General features: G+C 45.8%; 2 long non-coding RNA genes across 3 annotated transcripts in view; both read left to right on the forward strand.

Annotated features, from left to right (window-relative positions):
- The window catches only part of LOC115400479 (uncharacterized), a 39,120-nt gene extending 37,667 nt beyond the window's left edge, over nucleotides 1-1,453 (forward strand). Inside the window, exon 7 of one of the 2 annotated variants that reach the window (XR_003932801.1) lies at nucleotides 1,393-1,453. This is a non-coding gene — a long non-coding RNA (uncharacterized LOC115400479). The remainder of the gene's footprint in view (nucleotides 1-1,392) is intronic. The other variant, XR_003932800.1, reaches the window with a different exon arrangement.
- A 74-nt stretch (nucleotides 1,454-1,527) lies between these two features.
- LOC115400481 (uncharacterized) lies at nucleotides 1,528-21,660 on the forward strand. The gene is made up of 3 exons (XR_003932805.1): nucleotides 1,528-1,575; nucleotides 21,126-21,299; nucleotides 21,609-21,660. It is a non-coding gene; the product is annotated as an uncharacterized LOC115400481 (long non-coding RNA).
- Nucleotides 21,661-21,931: the final 271 nt, after the last annotated feature.

Raw genomic sequence — 21,931 nt, forward strand, 5'->3', positions numbered from 1 at the left:
TTCTTAATTGAATATTAATTGAACGAATGATACACGGATTCTTCACAACTATTGGAAATTCCAGTGTTTACAGAAATAAAGAAATGACAGAGGGAAAAAAATGTGGAGTGTGTGAACCTTGTAGAATATAAAACATATTTGAACCCTGTTGTTTTTCCTTTTTACAATTGGGCAAAAGAAATAACTTCAATGTATATAATTTTCCACATCTCTCACTCTTACATCATGTGTATTCATCTCCAGTGTTGGGAAAGTTACTTTCAAAAATTAGTTAGCTGTAGTTACCAGTTACTTCTTCAAAAAATAACAGTTACAATACTTTAAATATAATTCCAGTGCAAAGCAACTATTGCATTACTTTAAAAAACAAATGTGTTTACATAAGTGAAAGAATCTGGATTCCCTCTCAACGGAGCGTTAACATGCATGTTCATTATAAAACTGAATTCACGATGAATGAAATAAATGGATACTTGACAGAATAAATTACAAACAGGAAACACTGCATTAATATAAATCATTCAAACATTTGTAGTGAAAATATGAGACAAGACACCAGAAAAGGTCATTACTAACTGTAGATAGCATTCTACATCTCCTGACATAGCATGTATGTGAATAAGATGTTTGCCCACAAACGTCTGAACTTCTATTTAAAGATGGTCTTTGAAAATCAGAGCTCTATGGCGTATCTCTACCTGCTCTAGTGATCAGGGCTCTGTGGCTGTATATCTGTTGTAATGATCAGGGCTCTATGGCCATATCTCTATCTTGCTCTATGGCTGTATCTCTATCTGCTCTAATGATCTGGGGCCTTACCTATAAAACTCTGCGGGGAAATCTGACAATAATGGTGTGTGGGAAACGCAACGCAAACTTCTGTCCGCAAAAAAATTCAGGAGCCAAAAAAAGTCCGCAGCACAACTGTCCACAATTTCCAAGTAATGGTTCCAAATCCTGCGAGAACGTGACGGTGGTTGATCCCACCCACAAACCCCGCCCCCAGCTCCACCCCTTGGCACCATATATGGGTATGCAAATGAACTCATGAATGAAATTTGGGTATATTAGAGGGCGCGCCGCATAGCGCTGTTGCATGCACGATGGACGGGAAGCGAGCCAAAGAAGCGACCCTTCAGTGACACTGAAATCCAAACCCTCATTGGTGAGGGTGGCGAGCCGGTCCCCTGTCCTTTCTGGAGGCCACAGCAGTGGAATCACCAACAAACGGAAACCGTGCGTGGGAGCAGATGACCACTTGGACTCTGTGAACCCAAGATGATTCGGGGTTCGGACGTCAGATATGGCCATGGCATGGAGCTGCTCATTTCTCCATCAATACATCTGATTGGTTCCTCCTCATTGATTCTGCTGCTTTCTCTCTTTATTCAGGTTGGAGGACTGCAGTTTGTCAGAGATCAGCTGTTCTTCTGTGGCCTCAGCTCTGAAGTCCAACCCCTCCCTCCAGAAACATCTGGAACATCTGGACCTGACCTTGAACCCTCTGCAGGATTCAGGAGTTGAGCAGCTGTGTGGTTTTCTGCAGAGTCCACTCTGTGGTCTGCAGACTTTGAGGTCAGACTCCATAAAGTTGTGTTGACACTAAAGGTCAGACATCAGGCTGGTCTGAGAGTGATCCACATCAAGGATCTATTTTATTGTATTATTTTATAAAAGATTGGATCCCCATTAGCTGTCACCAGGGTGACAACTAATCTTCCTGGGGTCCATAACTGCATAAAACAATTATAAATAAGAACATGAGTAAAGTACACAAAACAGTGAACAGAATGGATAAAACAAACACTCATGAAACGCAGTGCATGAAGACCATTAAACAATTGAATACAGGAAAAAAGAAGTAAAATAAGTATATACACACAATTAAATAGAAGACCAGAAAACCAGATAGAACAAGGCAATAACACAAATGAAACATAAAACAAGAACTAAGAATGCACCTACAATGCAATCACGCTTTGAAGATTTTTGTGACCATAGTTTTAAAAGCTTGTATGTTGTTCTCCTTTCTTACAGCCAAAGGTAGCTTATTCCACAGATTAGCTGCCCTGTACATCACTGTTCTTTGCATTGCCCCAGATTGAGCCTTTGGAAGCGATATGTAATCTGCCATATGGCATCTAGTCAAATGAGTATGGCGTTCATGAACATAGATAATTTTTTCATACAGGGGCCTAGGTTTCATTTTTATCCGTATATTCTGAAAAAAAGTTCCAAAATTCCTCTGTAATCTCTTCTCCACATGTAGCCATGACAAACACTGATGCATATAGTCAATGTGAGTCCGAAATGGGCGATGAAGAACTAGTCGTGCAGCTTTATTTTGCAGCACCTGTAGTTTATGAATATCTTTTTTTGTGGTACCCGACCATATGACTGAGCAATAATCCAGATGAGATAGAACTAAAGACTGAGTGACATATTTAACTGATGATTCTGTCATGAAATAAGCACATCGTCTAATGGCAGAAAGTGCTCTACCCATTTTTGTCACAATCTTTCCAATGTGACTAGTCCAGCCCAAGTGATCATCTATAGTTACACCAAGGAGAACAAACTTTTGCACCTGCTCCAGGGGTATATTATTTACAGTGAGGGACAAAAAGTTTCTGTTCTTAGATTGCTTCCTAGAGTCCAGAAGCATGCACTTCATTTTACTAACATTTAAAGCTAGTCTGTTAGACTCCACCATTCAAATACATGGTCTAAATCACTTTGAAGCACATTATTCAAATTTGCAGGTTCTCTGTACTGTAATATATAGTAGAATCATCAGCGTACATGGCTACATGGGATCTATCTAAGATGAAAGGAAGATCATTTGTAAAATTTGAAAAGCACAGAGGACCAAGGCAGCTACCCTGAGGAACTCCACATTCTAGCTTCAGCACAGAAGACAAACTACCATTGAAGTATACTGACTGTGATCTATTTGTTAAATAGCTGTTAAACCACTTAAGAGAACAAGCAGAAAAGCCATAAGCAGACAGTTGGTTCAGCAATAAGTTGTGATCTATCACGTCAAAGGCAGTGCTGAAATCTAAGAACACAGCACCAACATAATTTTTTGCATCAAGTTCACCTAGCCAATCGTCTGTCATATGGACAAGTGCAGTGGAGGTAGAATGGCTGTCTTTAAAGGCATGCTGAGAATCAGATGTAATATTAAAATTCATAAAATATTGTGATATTTGTCCAAATATGAGCTTTTCCATAATCTTGCTCAAAACGGGCAATATACTAATGGGTCTGCTATTCGTGCCACTAAGAGCCAGCTTATTATCCTTAGGTAGGGGGATGACTTTTGCCAATTTCCAAATATTGGGAACAAGCGCTCTTTTTAAACTCAAATTAAAAATGTGACAAACAGGCTTGGCAATATATTCGCCATTAATGAGATCATTTTCCCATCTGAGTAGTCCAGCCCAATTGTTTGCTATTCTTTACTGATTTCAACAGTTTTTCTACTTCATGCGGATCTATAGGATCAAATGAAAATGTACAATTTTACCTTTCATTATTACATTTTGATTACTTCAATAGAACAGCTGCCACTTAGATCATTTGATGTATTTAGACTCTTAAGCCGTATTTGTTTTACTTTATTGATAAAGAAGTTATTAAAGTAGTTGCTATCTCAATTGGTTTAGTTATATACTTTCCTTCAGTTTCAATAATAGCAGAGTCATGGCTTTTAGATCTTCCCAGTAAGTTATAAGAATGTGCCAAAGTTGCTTTCGTCATGTTTTGCATTATTAATTTTAGTGACGTAATAAGCTTTTTTTTATCATATCATTAAAAACTTCAAGCGCAGCACTAGTACCATTCTCAGAAAACACAGCCTGCCAACGCCTTTATATCAGAAATAAAATTTTCAGGAATAAAATATTTATAGGACCTTTGCAATAAAACTCGGGGGTTACCCTTAGGTGCCTTAACTTTCCTACAAAAGGTGATAATGTTGTGATCACTAAAACCAATCGGGAGGGAAGCAACATTAGTGCAGAATTCACCAACGTTAGTGTATACGTGATCAATACATGAAAGTGGACGTTCCACCAGATGAATCTAGCAGAATTGTAGTTGGCATATTGACAATTTGAGTTAGATTACAGCTTGTCAAGATAGTAATCAATCTGTCTTTTAGGGCAGAGGGAGTGAACCAATCTATGTTAAAATCACCCAGTAGATATATTTCACCTGGACTGTCAGAAACATTCATCAGCACTTGACACAAGTCTTCAGTGTACTGAACAGCAGCGCCTGGAGGTCGATAGCAGCTGCCAATCACCATTGGTTTGCGATGAGGAAGTTGAACTTGTAACCACAGCAATTCAAGAGATGGGAGCATCAAGTCATGTCTAATTTTAACAGCAATATTATTTTGGACATAGATGGCTACTCCCCTCCTCTCCTATTTCTGTCATTCCTATAGATACTAAACCCTGATATGGCTATCTCAGAGTCCTCAATTGTGTCATCTAAGTGCGTCTCAGATAATGCAATAATGTTAAAATGATGTAAGTCAATTAATCTGGACAGCTCAAGTACCTTGGGTGTTAAACTACATATGTTTAAATGAGCGATTAATAACAATTTTTTAGGAAAAACCATAAGATCTTAAAAAGCAAATATAAAACCAAAGATAAAAACTTGGGTATCAGCCATTAAGAAGATATTTACATAGATCGACAGATCAGGTGTCACTGGGGGGCTTCGGAGTGCTGGTTCGAGGGTGAATGACGAGTTGATCATATTTCAGGAAGGCAATGTCACCACACTCACTTGCAGCACGCATTTTTGGCAGTAACTCTTTCCTTCTCTGACGAACAGCCTCAGTGAAGTCCTCATTGATGAATATTTTAGATCCTTTGAGACACTTGGCTTTCTGTAGGACATCCACCTTGTCCTTGTATTTCTGGAACTTCACCAAGATAGATCTTGGTCTGTCCTTCACATCCCTCAGTTTCCCAGTCCTGAACACACGTTTGATCTCTGGGTTCCACTGGATATTGAGCTTTTCAGCAATGATACTTTTCACCTTCCTTTCAGAGTCAGCCCATGATTCACCAGGTGTTTCCTCAATCCCATCAAACAAAAAGTTATTTTGTTTTGACAGGCCCTCCAGGTATTCCATCTTGTCAGTGACTGTCAGCAGACTGTCACTTATTTTCATAAAGTCTCCCTGTAAGGAATTATGGTTTTCAGAAGTCTTAGCTGCAGCAACTTTAGGGCCAATCCCAATTCTACCCCTTACCCCTTCCCCTTTCCCCTACCCCTATGATATGCGCGTTCACGAGGCTTAAGGGCTATCCCAATTCTCCTTTTTGAATAGGGGTAGGGGAAAGGGAAGGGCTATTTCAACCCCTTTCAGCGAAGTCTGCATCGATGCTCCCTATTCTCTATAGGGGTAGGCGGAGTTTCACATTGGCCAGAAAAAAACAACATGGCGCCCACCACGGAGCGCACAAATGTAAGATTGCTTTCTGTATACTATTTAAAAAGCTATAAAAAGTGTATTTGCTTCACTGAATTTATAGATAAACTAGCGTGACAGTGTCCCAGTCATGGATTAACGTTTTAGCGCTGCGCAAGCACCGTTTCCAATCGTGAATTTGTAACTTATGAAGAGCACTAATCACTGAATTAACGTCATCCTTTATCATGTTTTTAACGTAATATGTTAGACACAGGGACCCCCGATGAAACCCGACTGCTGATTCAGTTTAGAGCCGGGTTCCTCAATTAGCGGACCGCGGTCCACGACCGGACCGCGGCACACCTCGCTGCGGCCCCAGGGCAAATGTATGGAAAAAAAAAAAGAAAAAAAATCTTTCTTTAAACGCTCCGTGTTCCGTGTGAGCACCGTTCTGCACCGCGCCGCTCTGTGCGTGTCCAGCGCACTCCGTCGCACCGCACTGCTCGGCAGTCCTCGGTATCGCCCCCCCCCCCCCCCCTCTCCCGCAGGGCGCTGAAGTCCGGACCCATGCTTGTATATAAAAAGCAAATGTGGACCTCAAGATTTGTATTTGAGGACCCCTGGTTTAGAGGTTAAAAGGAAGAAAGTTTTTGAAATCAAATACAGCGCCAAAACACATTGGGAGTAAATTATATTATTCGTCTAAGCTATAATATGTCAGTAATAAAACGTGTTTATATAAATATATCTGTATTACTTTAGGAAATTCATAAAAGAAAATGGCTTGGAAGGGGAAGTTACAGCCCAGCAAGCTTCAAAAAAGTGGGAGAATCTCAAAAAGAAATATAAGGTAAATAATAATACAATTTTTAAAAAAATAAAAGTAATTTCTAATGTAATTTCTATCATTTCTAATATCCATAATTTTTTGTTGTTATAGGAGTGCGGCGGGGCTTAAAGGGCCAAGGGGTATCCCAATTCATAGTGCTGCAAAGATAGCCCTAGCCCTCAGCCCTATTCTAAAAGGGGTAGGAGAGTGATAGGGGAGGGCTAAGGGCTAAGGGGTAGGGGTAAGGGGTAGAATTGGGATTGGCCCTTAATGTCATCAACCTCTTTCTGGGTGTACTGGAGACTTGTTTTAATCTCTTGCAGTTCTCTGGACAGTGCATCCAGTCTATATATATAAATGTGTGTATATATATATATATATATATATATATATATATATATATATATATATATATATATATATATATATATACACACACACACAGACTGTAGAGCCCTTTTCCTATAGGGCTGCTACACTTTGAGTTCCTTTGAGGGTGTCGAGGGAGAATCTAGAACGCGTGCCCGCACGGCGCTTCAATCAAAAAGTTCCACGCTCTTTTTGCGTTCAGGTGCTGCGAACCATTTATTTCCATGTGTCGGTAAATCCACAGGTTACAGGGGTGAAGATTTGGTCGGGTGAGCTTACACAAGTTCCAATTCCACAAGCCACAAAAACCACCATCCACATGCCGCTTGGACATGGTGAAAAACTGTTTCCTGTCCCTCTATGCACACCTGCACCCAATCACCTGAGTGCCTTATTTATGCCCTTATACTGCTCCCCCTGGTGGTCAATAAAATAAATCATAAATTGGCTCCTACAGATATATATATATATATATATATATATACATATATATATATATATATATATATATATATATATATATATATATATATGGTAGTCTAGTGGAGTGGCTGGTTAGGGACATGGACTTTGGAACAGCAGGTAGTGAGATCGAATCCCGGTCAGAGCGTATGGTAATCCAGTTGGGCCCTTGGACAAGGCCCTCAACACATACACGTCCACACCTCAGCATGAGCGAAACCATAAATGGAAGAGTCATACTGGGTCGGGCATTGCCCAGGTCAACAAGGTCTGCGTCAGTTGTTGTGGAACCAGGGCATATTGATGACAAATTGGCTACTGGAACAAGACACTCGTGGAGCATTAACGGAATGATACTACAGCAGTAATCGCAGCGAAAGAGGATATATGCAAGATCCAAGCTGACTAAGAAACAGCTACTAAGTCAGTGCTCGAATATCCGCAAGAGGAACTCATACCCCTTTCCCACTGGCCAGAAAATCCGTTTAAACCCGCTAAGTCATGGCAGTAGGAAAAGGTTTGACCCGGGATTTCGACCCGGGTCGTTCACCCTGCAATTGACCCGGTAAATTCCCGGGGCAGCTTTCTACCGGCTTTTAGTGGGAGGGACACATCTGGGAACTTACATGATGACGTTGACGCAGCGCGGCTAAGTTAGCGTGCTAGTTGTTGTTTCTGGACGCAGCGTGAGATTTCTTTCATCAACATGACCCAGCAATGGCAAGATAGCGAGACCAGAGAGCTTCCCCTGATCCGTGGGAAGAGGAGATTGTCTACAGGTAACAGGGACTGTTTTCCGCTGCATTGTTTACTTTCGTTTTGCTCCGTCGCACTGATGATGTCATCAACGTTGGATACCATCAGTGCGGGAAAACGCAGCGACGCGGCTCGCCAGCAGGAGGTGAGACGCTTGTCTGCAGGCAGTGGGAAAGGCGTCTAAAATGGCGATAGTTAGCGGGTCGCAGACACGAGTCGACCCGCTAGTTGCAGTGGGAAAGGGGTATTACTGTCAGAGTTGGAGATTGGTGCAACAAGAATGGGTACCAAGGCCCAGCACGTCACCCATGGTACAAGATGCTACATCAATGGGGAGCCAGGACGACAAGCCCCAATAACAGAGCTGAACATGAGAGCAGCTGACCTGAGAGAGAAGATCATGACATCCTGGTGGAACTCAACACTCTCCTGGCTGCCAAGGTTAAGTAATGATAAAGTGCCATCGGAATCTCTACTGGAAGATGTGAATACAGCACTGCTAACTATCCCTACCAGCACCCTCACTGAGACCAATCAGCTGATATATGCAACAGCAACAGTTATCCTAGAGATGCTTGGCTACGGAGTGAACAAGAACCTCCATGGAAAAGAAGGCTAGAGGCAAAAATCTTGGCAACACGGAGAGAAGTTAGCCTCCTCACAGAACTAAGCAGAGAGGTGAATCTCAAGAAAGAACTGCCCAAGAAATGTAGAAAGCTGTCACTAACTGAGGTACTGGAGACTGCAAAGCAAAGACTCACAGCCCTAGCTACCCACCTAAAGAGATACAGGAGAGAAGTGGAGACCAGGAGAATAAACAGGGTGTTCTCCAACAATCCAACTAAGGTCTACTCTCAGTGGTAGGGTAGTAAGACCACAGCAGACCCACCCAGGGCTGAGACTGAGCAATACTGGAAGAGTATCTGGGAAAAAGAAGTGCCACACAACACCAATGCCAAATGGCTGGCAGGGTTGCAGGCAGAGCACAGCAACCTCCCAGAACAAGACCCAGTAGTAATTACAACAGCAGAGTACATGCAAGAGTGGCCAAAATGAAGAGCTGGACAGCTCCAGGGCCCGACAAGATTCACACCTACTGGCTTAAGAAGCTAACTGCACTCCATGAACGCCTGGCAGCACAAATGAACCAGCTGCTAATATCAGGGACCCACCCAGAGTGGCTAACCCAAGGTTTGACAGGCCTCATCATGAAGGACACCCAGAAGGGAACAATACCATCAAACTCCCAGCCTACAACCTGCCTCAGCACCACATGGAAACTCCTATCAGGCATCATAGCAGCCAAGATAAGTAGGCACATGGATCAGTATTGGCAATGACGCCAGGGGGGGGGGGGCAAACACCAGCTACTGGTTGACAGGGCAATCGCCCAAGACTGCAAGGCCTGCAGCACCAACCTGTGCACTGACTGGATTGATTACAAGAAAGCCTATGACTCAATGCCACACACGTGGATACTGGAGTGCTTAAAACTGTACAACATCAACAGGACTCTAAGGAGCTTCATTCAGAACTCAATGGGGCTGTGGAAGACAAGTCTAGAGGCCAACTCAAAGCCAGTGGCACAGGTGAGCATCAAATGCCCTGTCCCCCCTGCTGTTCTGCATAGGCCTGAACCCCCTCAGCCAGATCATTACCATGAGCGGCTTTGATACCAGTTCAAGAGCGGAACAACTGTCAGCCACCTCCTCTACATGTATGACATCAAACTGTATTCCAAGAATGAGCGTGACATCGACTCCCTGATTCACCTCACCGGGATATACAGCAATGACATTGGGATGTCATTCGGACTAGATAAGTGTGGATGAATGGTTTCTAGAAGAGGAAAGATGATCACAACTGAAGGAGTTGAATTACCTGAAGGGAACATAACAGATGTGCAGGAAAGCTACAAGTACCTGGGGATCCCACAGGTAAATGGTAACCATGAGGAGGCAGCTCGAAAGTCAGCCACAGCCAAATACCTACAGAAAGAAAGACAGGTCCTGAAGAGTCAGCTGAATGGCAAAAATAAGATCCAGGCCATAAACACCTACGCCCTTCCAGTAATCAGATACCCTGCTGGCATAATATCCTGGCCACTGGAAGAAATGCAAGCCACTGACATCAAGACAAGAAAGCTCCTTACAATGCATGGAGGCTTCCACCCTAAGTCCAGCATACTGAGGCTATACACAAAGAGAAAGGAGGGAGGCCAAGGATTAGTGAGCGTCAGAGCCACTATCCAGGAGGAAACCAAGAGCCTCCACGAGTATACCAAGAAGATGGCCAACAGTGATGATCTGCTAAGTGAATGCCTCAGACATCAAAAGCCCAATAAGGAGGAGCCAGAGGAGCTATCATGGACAGACAAAGCCCTGCATGGCATGGACCACCGACAAATTGAAGAAGTGGCTGACATTGGGAAAACATACCAGTGGCTGGAAAAGGCTGGACTGAAGGACAGCACAAAGGCACTAATCATGGCTGCACAAGAACAGGCCCTTAACACATGATCTATAAAGGCCAGGATCTACCACACTAAACAAGACCCCAGGTGCAGACTGTGCAACGAAGCCCCTGAGACAGTACAGACCATCACAGCAAGGTGTAAGATGCTGGCAGGCAAGGCATACATGGAACGGCACAACCAGGTAGCGGGCATCGTGTACAGGAACATATGTACCGAGTATGGACTGGAGGTCCCAGGGTCAAGATGGGAGACACCTCCAAAGGTGGTCAAGAACAATCGAGCCAAGATCCTGTGGGACTTCCTTATCCAGACTGACAAGCAGGTGATGGCCAATCAACCTGACATAGTGGTGGTGGATAAACAGCAGAAAACAGCTTTGGTGATAGATGTAGCAATCCCAAGTGATGGAACATCAGGAAAAAAGAGCACGAGAAGCTGGAGAAGTACCAAGGGTTGAGGTTGAAGACAACAGTGATACCAGTAGTGATCGGGACACTGGGAGCAGTAACCCCCAAGCTGGGAGGATGGCTCCAGCAGAGACCAGGAACAACATCTGAGAGCTCTGTTCAAAAGAGCGCAATCCTAGGAACAGCTAAGATTCTGCGCAGAACCCTCAAGCTCCCAGACCTCTGGTAGAGGACCCGAGCTTGAAGGAGACAGACACAATACCGCCGGGTTGGCGGGAACACATTTTTATATATATATAATTCAAGACTGCTCCTGTTCAGTTAATGCAGACATAAATGAAGAAGGAAGAAAGACTAAGAACAGAAGAAATATATGTAAACTGTAAACAGAAATTTTTGTGATTACCAGCCAGTGGTAATCACAATCAGATAACCCACCTTCAACTTTGTGCAACACATTGCAAAATAAGGCAAAAAGACAAATAAAGCCAGTGAAGGGTGTTCTACATCCGTAAATAAAACAATTCACCAAATGGCACCACCAAAACAACACAAGTCATCATCTTCAGGTCCTTGAAACTTTCATCCAGCATAAAGAGTATTTGCAGTCACGTGATCCGGGAGTTGGCAACCGGAGGACCGCGGCCCTATTGGAGTGAAAACAACCAGTAATATGTGGTTTCATTGCATACAGCAGTGTTCATTCGTGTTCTTTAACGTTGAAAATATCGACTGTTACGGCTGCTGCCTTCATGTGTCAGTGTATGATCCTGTTTGTCTCCCCCAGATTAGGTGGCCTGAGGAGCTGGCTCATGCCAGCTAAAAATATTTCTCTTGTTCCGCCTTTCAGAGAGTCTGAAGTAGACTCTTATTCATGAGTGTTTGAGCGTATAGCAGCAGCTCTTAGGTGGCCTGAGAAGATGTGGCCACTGTTGCTACACTGCAAACTAACTGGTATAGCCCAAGAGGTTGTCTCTGCCTTGTCTTTAGAAGACAGTTTAAGGTATGACAAGGTGAAAGCTGCAGTGTTAAGGGCCTATGAACTGGTCCCAGAAGCATACAGACAGAAGTTTTGTCAGCACAAGAAGGCCCCGAACCAAACCTTTGTTGAATTTGCCCGTGAAAGGGAGCAATTATATGATCGTTGGCTACTAGCTAGCAAAGTGTCAGACTTCACTTCCCTGAGAGAACTCAACCTCCTTGAAGAGTTCAAAAGTTGTGTCCCTGAGAAGTTTGTGGTGTATTGCAATGAACAAAAAGTAACTACATTGTCCCAGGCAGCAGTACTGTCTGATGAGTTTGCTTTAACCCACAAAACTGTTTACAGCACCCCTTGTGGAGACTCGGAGAGTTGTCCCACCTTCTGTACAGTCTGACCGATCCCAAGTCACTCCTGGCTCAAAAGGGGTTGGTACTCGTGAGTGCTTCTACTGTCATAAAATGGGACACTTAATTCAAGACCGTAGGAAACGCCTTCAGGCAGAGAAAAAGTGTCCTTCACCCAACAGTAAAAAGCCTGTGGTGCTGGTCAAGACTAAGCCTGTTGCTCGTACTCTCGGGGTATCTGGTGGGTGTGCTGACTCTCCAGATCCCAGTTACGCACCATTTATCTTCCCTGGGTCTGTGTCTCTATGTGACAGTTCTGAGGAAGTACCCATTCGCATACTGCGTGATACTGGAGCAGCGCAGTCAGTGATTCTAGCTGATGTGTTGCCCTGGTCAGAGGCTTCTTCCTGTGGTTACAGTGTACTTTTAAAGGGCATTGAAATGGGACATGTACCGGTGCCTGTACATTCTGTTAAGTTGCGCTCAAAATTGATTAGTGGCCAGTTTAGAGTTGCACTGCAGAGCTCTCTCCCTGTCAAAGGGGTGTCATTAATCATGGGAAACGATATCACCGGCTATGTTACGTCCCCCCTTTAAGATGTACAAGTGGCTACGCTAGGAGCAGGGGGGGAAACGCAACACTTATGCACAGGCCTACTGGGCTGATGTAAATAGCTTCAGGTGGTGAGCGGGCAAAACCAGGTACATAACACAAAAGAACTTGGGTGGCCTTTTCCATAGGAAAAGGGGATTTTATGTAACAAAAGATAAATCAAGAGTAACAACAGGGTTATAAATAAATGTGTAAATTTCAACAAAAATGCCAGAATGCAGCCAGCAGGTTTTAAACAAAAAGCTGGCAAAAAGCAAAAATGGGGAGAGCTAACATAGGGCAGGAGGACGTAGGAGAAGGGCCCTGTGGGTGGTGCCACTAAACACAAAACCCTAATCTTCCCCTACACTTCAACCCTGTGACCCTAACTACCTTAACTAGTGACTAGCCCTAACTAACTAACTAAGCCTGAACCTTACCTGCCTGCTACAGAAGATCGTGGCAGCCGCCCACGCTTACCTAGTGTGTATAGACAAGAGTTTTCCTACGTGCTGAAATGTAGACCCCGGGGCGTTTTACCTGGAGCCCTTCTCCAAGGAAGAAGACAATACTGAAAAATGGGGGAGTCTACAAAAACACTAGGTGGGGACAGGTAGGTTTAACAAAAATAGTTCCTCAAACAGTAGTCTCGGCAGAGGAGGGTGTGACGGTCCCCGTCCTGTGGTCCTCCTCCTGCTGTCTGGGTCCCGCCTCGCTCCTCGCTCCTCCTCCTGATCCGGCTATTTAAGCCGACGAGTCTCACCTGTGGACGCTGCCTGCCTTGCACTGCCACGTCTCCTCGGCTCCCTCATCTCTCTCCAGCCTCCTCGTCCAAGGCCTTTATATTTGCATTAATAAATTGGCGTTAAATCGCTCATCGGCATTTCCTCGTCTTTATCCCGTCGGGGCTCCAGGGCCAAGCCCTGACAAGTGAGGGCTTGTCCGTTTTTTTTTGTGTAAGTAACCCGGTGTTTTTGAGTTTTTGTGCGCTTTCAGTTTCATTTGATTACTTGATCACTGCACGGAGTTAAAAGTGACACTGATTTTGAGAGGCACTGCCCGGGGGTTCCCTGATAGGCTAGCGGCACTCTCCGAATAGGGGCTGGTGTCACGGGTTGGGCGTTAGTGTGGCATGAAGTGTGGCAGGTCGGCTGCTACTGCAGTCAGCCGGGGGTGCGTCCGGTGGTCTGCCTGCAGAGAGCTGGCGTCCTGCGCGGTCACATGCGTAAGTCCCACCGCGAAGTGTCCACAGAGTAGTGAGGTAAGTTAATCAGCTTCGGGTAGGCAGCCAGGGGGAGCTTCTCGGGGGGCGTAGCGTGCTCTGTGTGTCTCTGATCAGTGTGTAGTTTACGCGCTGGTGAATTGTTTGAAATGAATTTGGAAGCATTTTTTTTGCGGCGCCCAACGCCTCGGCATTGTGTTCCTGTAGTAAGGAGCAATTAGTTCGAATTGCGTCACATTATGGAATTGATTTTGACGAGGAAAAGCTAAAAGACGAGTTGAAGGCATTCGTTATGTTAACATTGTTTGAGCGGGGACTGTTGCCTAAGGAGACGGGGGGTGCAGTGGCAGAGCCATTAGGTGTGCATTCACGGTCGCCCGTGAAGCACGAGGTGCTGTCGTTTGAGCAGCAGGAGAGGTTGCTGCAGCTGCAGTTGGAGGACAGAAAGCTGAAGTTGGAGGTGGAGCAAACTAGGCTCCGGGTCTTGGACCAAGGCGGTCCGCTTGGTCCGGGGGTGTTGGGCTCGGCGCGCACGCGTGACACCGTGGAAGGTGGTGCTGCGAATTTGCGTTTGGTACCTAAGTTCAATGAGCGCGACCCGGACTCTTTTTTTACTCTGTTTGAGTGCGTAGCCTCAGCCATGGCTTGGTCTGACGCAGAGAGAATCTTTTTGCTTCAGTGCGTTTTGACTGGGAAGGCGCAGGAAGCATTTTCAGCAGTGTGCGCGCACGATAACCTAACCTACCAGGGGGCGAAGGCTGCGGTGCTGAAGGCGTATCGGCTGACTGCGGAGGCTTACTGCCAGAAGTTTCAGAGGTGGGTCAAAGCTGAGTGTCAGACTCACGTAGAATTTGTGAATGAATTGTCTGCGCACTTTAAACGATGGTGTACAGCTGCAGGAGTAACTACTTTCGAGCGCCTGTCTGAGCTGATCATTGTTGAGCAGTTTAAAAATGTGTTGCCAGCGCGCGTGGTTACCTATTTGAACGAGTGTGAACCAGACAGTTTGGTTAAAGCGGCAGAGCTAGCGGATGACTTTGTGCTAACTCATCGGGTGTATGGTGGCTCAAGTGGGCGGCCTGTTTCCGGTGAGGGTTTGAAGGAGGCGATCGCTGAAGTGGGGAAGTTGGAAGCTGGGCATAAGAGCACGGGGCAGTCAAGGCGTTCTGGAAAGGCAGAGACGTGCCACTATTGTCGTGGGGTAGGCCACTGGAAGAGAGAATGTCCTCTCTTAAAACGTGATGGTGGGTCCCCGGCTTTGTGCTGTGCTTTAGCGTCTGAGCAGATCGCGGAGAAGCCTGTGAACCGTGGTGGCTGTTCCGGGTTTGAGCCGTTCATAACCTCAGCGCGTGTTTCTCTGGCGGGGGGTGCGGAGCGCGTTGGTGTGAGGGTGCTCCGTGACACGGGCGCTAAGCACTCTTTATTGTGGAGTCCGTGCTGCCTTTTTCGAACGAGTCCCAAACCGGTGATTTCATAGTTATGCGCGGTATGGAGTTGGGACATGTGCCGGTTCCCCGACATAATGTACGGCTGGCGTGCGAGTTTGTGTCTGGTGTGTTTCCCGTCGCAGTGCACCCTGGGTTGCCCTTGGAGGGAATCGATATGATTTTGGGTAATGACATTTGTGGAAGCATGGTGTGGGCTTCTGGACCGCCTCCCCCGGTGGCAGCGGAGGAGCCGGTTCTGCCCAGCCTAACTGACTCAGATGGGGTTTTCCCAGTTTGCGCAGTGAGACGCGCTCAGGCTCGGTGGAGTGGTGACACTGAGCAGGCGGCGGTCGCGCCAGTGCAGTTGCCTTTGTTACCTGGTACTGTGAACAGGGACTACTGGGTTAAAGCACTGAAGGCTGATCGTACACTCGCTCCGTTGTTTGAGTCGGCCGTGTCAGAGGATGAAATACGCAGCATGGTGCATGGTTATTTTGAGCGGAATTCACTACTGGTGCATAAATGGTCTGGTTGCCAGGGTGATGTCGTGTGCCCTCCAACTTTTCAGCTGGTGGTCCCTGAAGCGTTTCGGGTGCAGGTGTTAAAGGCAGCCCATGATCAGGGTGGACATTTTGGGGTGCGGAAAACGTATTTGGGAGTTCTCAAGCATTTTTTCTGGCCACGAATGAAAAAGGATGTGGGCGCGTACATTAGGTCGTGTCATGTGTGCCAGCTGACTGGTAAGCCTAATCAGAAGATTAAGACAGCTCCGCTCCAGCCGATTGCTGTGTCCAACGAGCCCTTTGAGCATTTGTTGATTGACTGTGTGGGGCCATTGCCGGTCTCGAAATCTGGTTGCAAATTTTTGCTAACAGTCATGTGTCAGACTACATGATACCCTGCGGCGTTTCCTTTGCGTTCAATCACAACCAAGGCGGTCGTGAAGGCTCTGTCACAGTTCATCTCCATCTTTGGCATCCCTAAAGTCATTCAAAGTGATCGGGAACTAATTTTACATCTCATGTTTTTGCTCAGGTCCTGAAGGTGCTGGGAGTGAAGCATAATTTGTCCACGTCATATCATGTGCAGAGCCAGGGTGCGCTGGAGCGCTCCCATCAGTCCCTGAAGTCACTGTTGCGGGCATTTTGTGTGGAGATGGCTCGGGACTGGGAGGAAGGTCTGCCATGGTTAATGTTGGCTGCGCGTGAAGCCGTACAGGACAGCACAGGATTTAGTCCTAATGATCTTGTGTTTGGGCATTCGGTGCGGGGGCCATTGACCGTGCTTAAGAATGGCCTTATTTCCGCTGAGGCACCAGCTAATTTGATAGACTACGTTAACGGTTTTCGTCACCGACTGTACACGGCTGGATGCTTAGCACGAGAGAGGCTTCGGTCAGCCCAGCAGAATATGAAGGTTCAGTACGATCAGCATGCGGAGCGTCGTGTGTTTAGTTCTGGAGAACAGGTTCTGGCGTTAACTCCTCTTGTAACTTCTCCTTTTCAGGCGAGGTATTCGGGGCCATTCACTGTGAAGGAGAGAGTGTCTGACCTGAATTATGTGCTGTTTACTTCAGGGCGTTGGAAGCCTACGCAGCTTGTCCACGTTAACCTGCTGAAGCCTTATTACCAACATTCGGCTGGGGGTGATGTGGGTCCGGCGCTTGCATTGGATGCGTGTGTGGTGGCGTCTGAATGCGATGGCGTGCCGGGTCCGGACGACGGGGTGCTGACTGGCTGGTTGAAAAACTCAGAGTCATTGCTTGGTGACGTTCCTTCTCGCACTACTTGGGCGGTGCATGACATCGATGTGGGGGAGGCACGACTGATTAAGCAGCGCTTTTGTCAGATGTCCCCAGAGAAGCTCCGGATGCTGGACACGGAGGTTCATTATATGGTCGATAATGGTGTTGCGATTCCATCTGCTTCCAGTTGGGCTTCTCCCTGTATTGTAGTGCCCAAACCGGACAAGTTCTTGGGCTTGGCTTCTTCATCCTTCTGCCGGCTGAAGACTGGTGCGCCGGGGATCTCGCCTTGTACGGTCCTCATCGCGCTGTTCCTGGAGTACATCGGTGGGCTTGCTCACCGGTGTCCAGGTAATTGTGTTGGGTCTCAGTGCGGTCCCGTCCTGTCTGGCCTGTTCCTGCTGCCCTGCTCTTGTTCAGGTCTCCTGACGTCTGCGTCCGGTCCCCTGCGGGTCCCGTCGTTGATGGGTGGGGGTGTGACAGTCCCCGTCCTGTGGTCCTCCTCCTCCTGTCTGGGTCCCGCCTCGCTCCTCGCTCCTCCTCCTGATCCGGCTATTTAAGCCGACGAGTCTCACCTGTGGGTGCTGCCTGCCCTGCACTGACACGTCTCCTCGGCTCCCTCGTCTCTCTCCAGCCTCCTCGTCCAAGGCCTTTTTATTTGCATTAATAAATTGCCATTAAATCGCTCATCGGCGTTTCCTCGTCTGTATCCTGTCGGGGCTCCAGAGCCAATCCCTGACAAGGGCAAAAACAAAAAGTCACAAAACTTCAAAGTGCCAACCAGGCTCTCCAAAAGATCAAGTGATCTCTCCCTCTCACACACACTGACAGACAAACACAGGAACAAAGCAATATATAGAGGCAGGACTGGAGGATGATTGGTTGATCGGCTGATGGGATGATTGGAGACAGGTGTCCATGATGATTGCTGGCTGGACAGGTGAGGTCATGGGTGAAGAGCTGGAAAAAAAAGGAAAAACACCACGACTGGACACCTGGGGGAGACAAACAGGATCATACACTGACACATGAAGGCAGCAGCCGTAACATCAACTGATAAGGAGAATAGGGATGTTGTTGTGTTGTCAGATCAAGTGGACAATCTTGACGTAACACACAAAGACTGATACCGGTAGAAAATATGGATTTCAGGCTGCAGCATGACCCATACTTAATGCCAGCCGCCTGTCTCAGCCATGCACGGCTGAGACTCAAGAAGCCCCCGATCTGGAGTACGCAGACATTTACTGTTATCTAATCAACCGCTTTTCTGCATACACAAAAGCAGCGATGAAGGTGTACAAGAGCCTGGATTCATACAAGTATTTTTGTTTCCGACTTTGTGGGAGCACTGAGACAACACGGACAACACTCGTTGAAGTGGAGCAGACGGCTGTTGGACCCGGTACAGGGTCCGGGTTAAATGACTTCCGTGATGAACAAGTCCATTTTGCCCTGGAGTTTAACACTGACATGTAAGCTAGCAGATCTACGCACCTTAGACTTGACAAGAAAGTAAAAAGTGAATAAAATGCTGTGAGGAAGATTTCTTTCAACTGTGTCTCAAACCAGAAGCCTTAATCTCACTAACTGAACGCTCCAGCTGCACTTTGATGACCGAGTGTTTGTTTCATAACAACTTTAAAATCCAGATGCAACAATTCGACATGGCCCCCTCACCCACACCTCCTGACACAAAACGCTACACAACGTAAGATCCGTTTGCTCCACCCCAACATAATGGACATCATATGAAACTAGAAAATCTACACTTTAAGATGACACCAGGCAGAATATTCTCTGAGCTGATTGCCTCCCGTCACCGGCAAAACAATCCGAAAACCGATCTTCACATTTCACAGCCAGCACCTCAGACTGCATGTTTCTCACACACTTCTTCACCATATCTCAAAGCTGTTCACAGCAAACACAACATGTTTTATGTCCTTAACGTGTTGTGATCATTTTCCATCTATTCACTCTCTCCTCCAACCAAAATTAACCTCATAATCATCTGGAATAGTGGAAGAGCATATACGCCTGAATGTTTGTTTTCACTCCAACATGGCGGCGACTACCCGACGTGCATTGCGAGGCTGGGTGTGTGACGTCAGCTGCAAATAAACAGTGCGCGCTTGAGCCAGACGGCAACACTTCCTGTTGAGAACCCGTGTTTCAGTGCCACCTACTGGTTTAGAGTTTGATTAAAACTGCTTTGTAGTTGAATTTGAATTTGAATTTGAATTTGAATTTATTTATTTTTCGAACCTGTATAAACGTATGTATCTAATTTGTACATACAAAAGAAAAAAAATCATTAAAAAAAAACAAAAGTTAATACAAATCAAGACAACAAAGAGAAAAACAACAACATAGTTTGAAAAAAGGAGTAGGAAGAAGTAAAGACTTTTTTTAAAGATTCCTACCCCTTTTTAAGTTTTAAAATCTTACTTCAAAGAACATCCTATAATATAATGACATAATATGACCTAATATATATTAAAAAGAAAAAAACGAAGTAACGAGAGCCTTTTTTGAAATGTATTGGAGTAGAAAGTATGACATTTATTTGCCAAATGTAGTGGAGTAAAAGTAAAAAGTACTCAGAAAAAATTATACTCAAGTAAAGTACAGATCCTCAAAAAAGTACTTAAAGCTCGTGTCCGGAGTTTCCGTTCGTTTCCAACGTATGTATCATTTTTCAACAGAGCTTAAATGTGTCAGTCTGGTTCGATACTACAATATAATATTAGCATAAAGCAATATAAAAAATTATTTATGAGCCCCGCCTCCGTCTCATACACCCCCATGTTATCCGAAAAAGTGCCGGTCAGCTTCAGCCAATAGACTTCGAGCTTCCGCCTTGTCGTGCTGTCAATCAAAGTGTGGAGCAGCCAGAGAGCACGGCGCTCGCCCAGGCAGAGGAGAGTTAGCTCCGCAGCAGCCGCAGCGCTCACCTCGGATATATCCACTGTCTGCTGAACATCCACCGTAAACAGCTAAACATGGAGGATGCTGTAGGACTCAGAGGCTCTCATTTTCACCCGATGGATAATAGCGTGCACAATTAAAGGGGCGTGGCTTGGTCGCTCATGAAAGCAGAGGGAGGGCGGAGCCTGAGACGTTGGATTAAAAAAACCCTCCCTCTTTCAAAACTCCGGACACGAGCTTTAAGTACAGTATTTAAGTGCATTTACGTCGTTACTGACCACCTCTGTCCAGTAAGCTTGGCTGTTGACATGTCCTCCACTGGGCTCTGCTTCTGTTTGGTCTTCACATCAGTTCAGTTCTCCAAAAGATCAAAGGTCAAATCAGGGAGGAGAAGAAGCCCAGTTCTATATGCATGATCACTATCACCATCATATTCACATGATCACGTTGATCTTTAATCACTCTTCACATACTCGGTTACCTTGTCTTCTTGTGGTGGTTAGACTAATGGTGAAAAAAAAATGTATGTATGGTTCTGTAATTTTCTGTGTTGGTTGTTGGCTCTGTTTTGGTGTTGTCTAGATTGGGGGTTTGGGATTGTTCTTGGTTGCGTGTGGTGCGTCGACAACACTGTTTTGTATTGTGACTTTGTACATAGGTTGTAGAGACTCAGTCTCCTCCTGCTGCTAACATTAAAATCTGTTCGGATAGTAAAAGGCTACAATCATACAATATTGCGCACCCCAGCTGCCGAACAGGACAAGGGGAAGAGAAAAAAAAAAGAAGCCCGGTTCTTCTTTCACTTCCTGGGAGCTCCAACCTTCTGAAGAAGAAGAAATGGACACCAAGGATCAGTCTGATCAGTCTCATCTAAAGAGGATTAACTCCTCATTTCAGCTCACATTTACAACCAGAGTTAGAAAAGATTCACAAACAAATTTTGAAGGATTTGAGATCTGGAGAGAAGAGGCTGCAGCTAAACATTCATACTGGAACAACGGAAAATAAAGAGTTTTTAAAGCATTTTAAACAGAAGAAAAAGTAGTGTGTGTGTGTGTGTGTGTGTGTGTGTGTGTGTGTGTGTGTGTGTGTGTGTGTGTGTGTAAACTGTCCTCTTATCTCACTTCTTTCTCTCTTTATTCAGGTTGATTCAGTGCAGTTTGTCAGAGATCAGCTGTTCTTCTCTGGCCTCAGCTCTGAAGTCCAACCCCTCCCACCTGAAGGAGCTCCACCTGGATTACAACGAGCTGCGGTCTCCAGATGTGCAGCAGCTGGTTGATCTCCAGCGGAGTCCAGACTGCAGCCTGCAGACTCTGAGGTCAGTAGATGGTTGGAGTGAGTCCATGCTGCTTCCAGCAGGTTTGGACTAAACACAGTCAGTGTGAGAACAAAGATCCAGTGTTTGACTCTCAGTGAGGCTGTGAGAGGAGAACGCTGAGCAGCTTCAGGATTGGACGGCAGAGGACACAGTCAGCCAATCAGAGGAGCCACAGGCTTGTTGTGTTGGTCTGACAGTGGTGGTCCTTCATGAGCTCTGAGCTGCTGACTGCTGCTCTGAACAGGACTGAAGTCCTCACTGCTTCACACACTCTGACCACCACCTCTCATCTCTCTGCAGCTGGAAGAGGAACTGAGAGCAGAGAGGAGGCTGTGAGTCCTGGAGATCTACTGAGAGCAGAGCTTCTTCCAGCACTGAGTGACAGAGGAAGCAGCAGAAGAGCTGCTGAGTGTCAGTGGTGCAGTGTGAAGAGCTGTGAGAGTCCAGCATGGAACCATGGAGCATCAGTAGATCTTCAGCGTTCAGCCCTGCTGCTCTCCCTCATTTCACCATCCTGAAGGAGATTTATCCAAAGAACCACTCAGAAAACATTTTCAGATCTGCTTCTGTGAGACTGATGTAGAAACAACTGTCCAGATGTTCTTCTCATGCTCTCAGATACAATCTGGTTT

This window comes from Salarias fasciatus, chromosome 14 (assembly GCF_902148845.1).
Source record: "Salarias fasciatus chromosome 14, fSalaFa1.1, whole genome shotgun sequence".
In the NCBI taxonomy this organism is placed as follows: Eukaryota; Metazoa; Chordata; class Actinopteri; order Blenniiformes; family Blenniidae; genus Salarias; species Salarias fasciatus.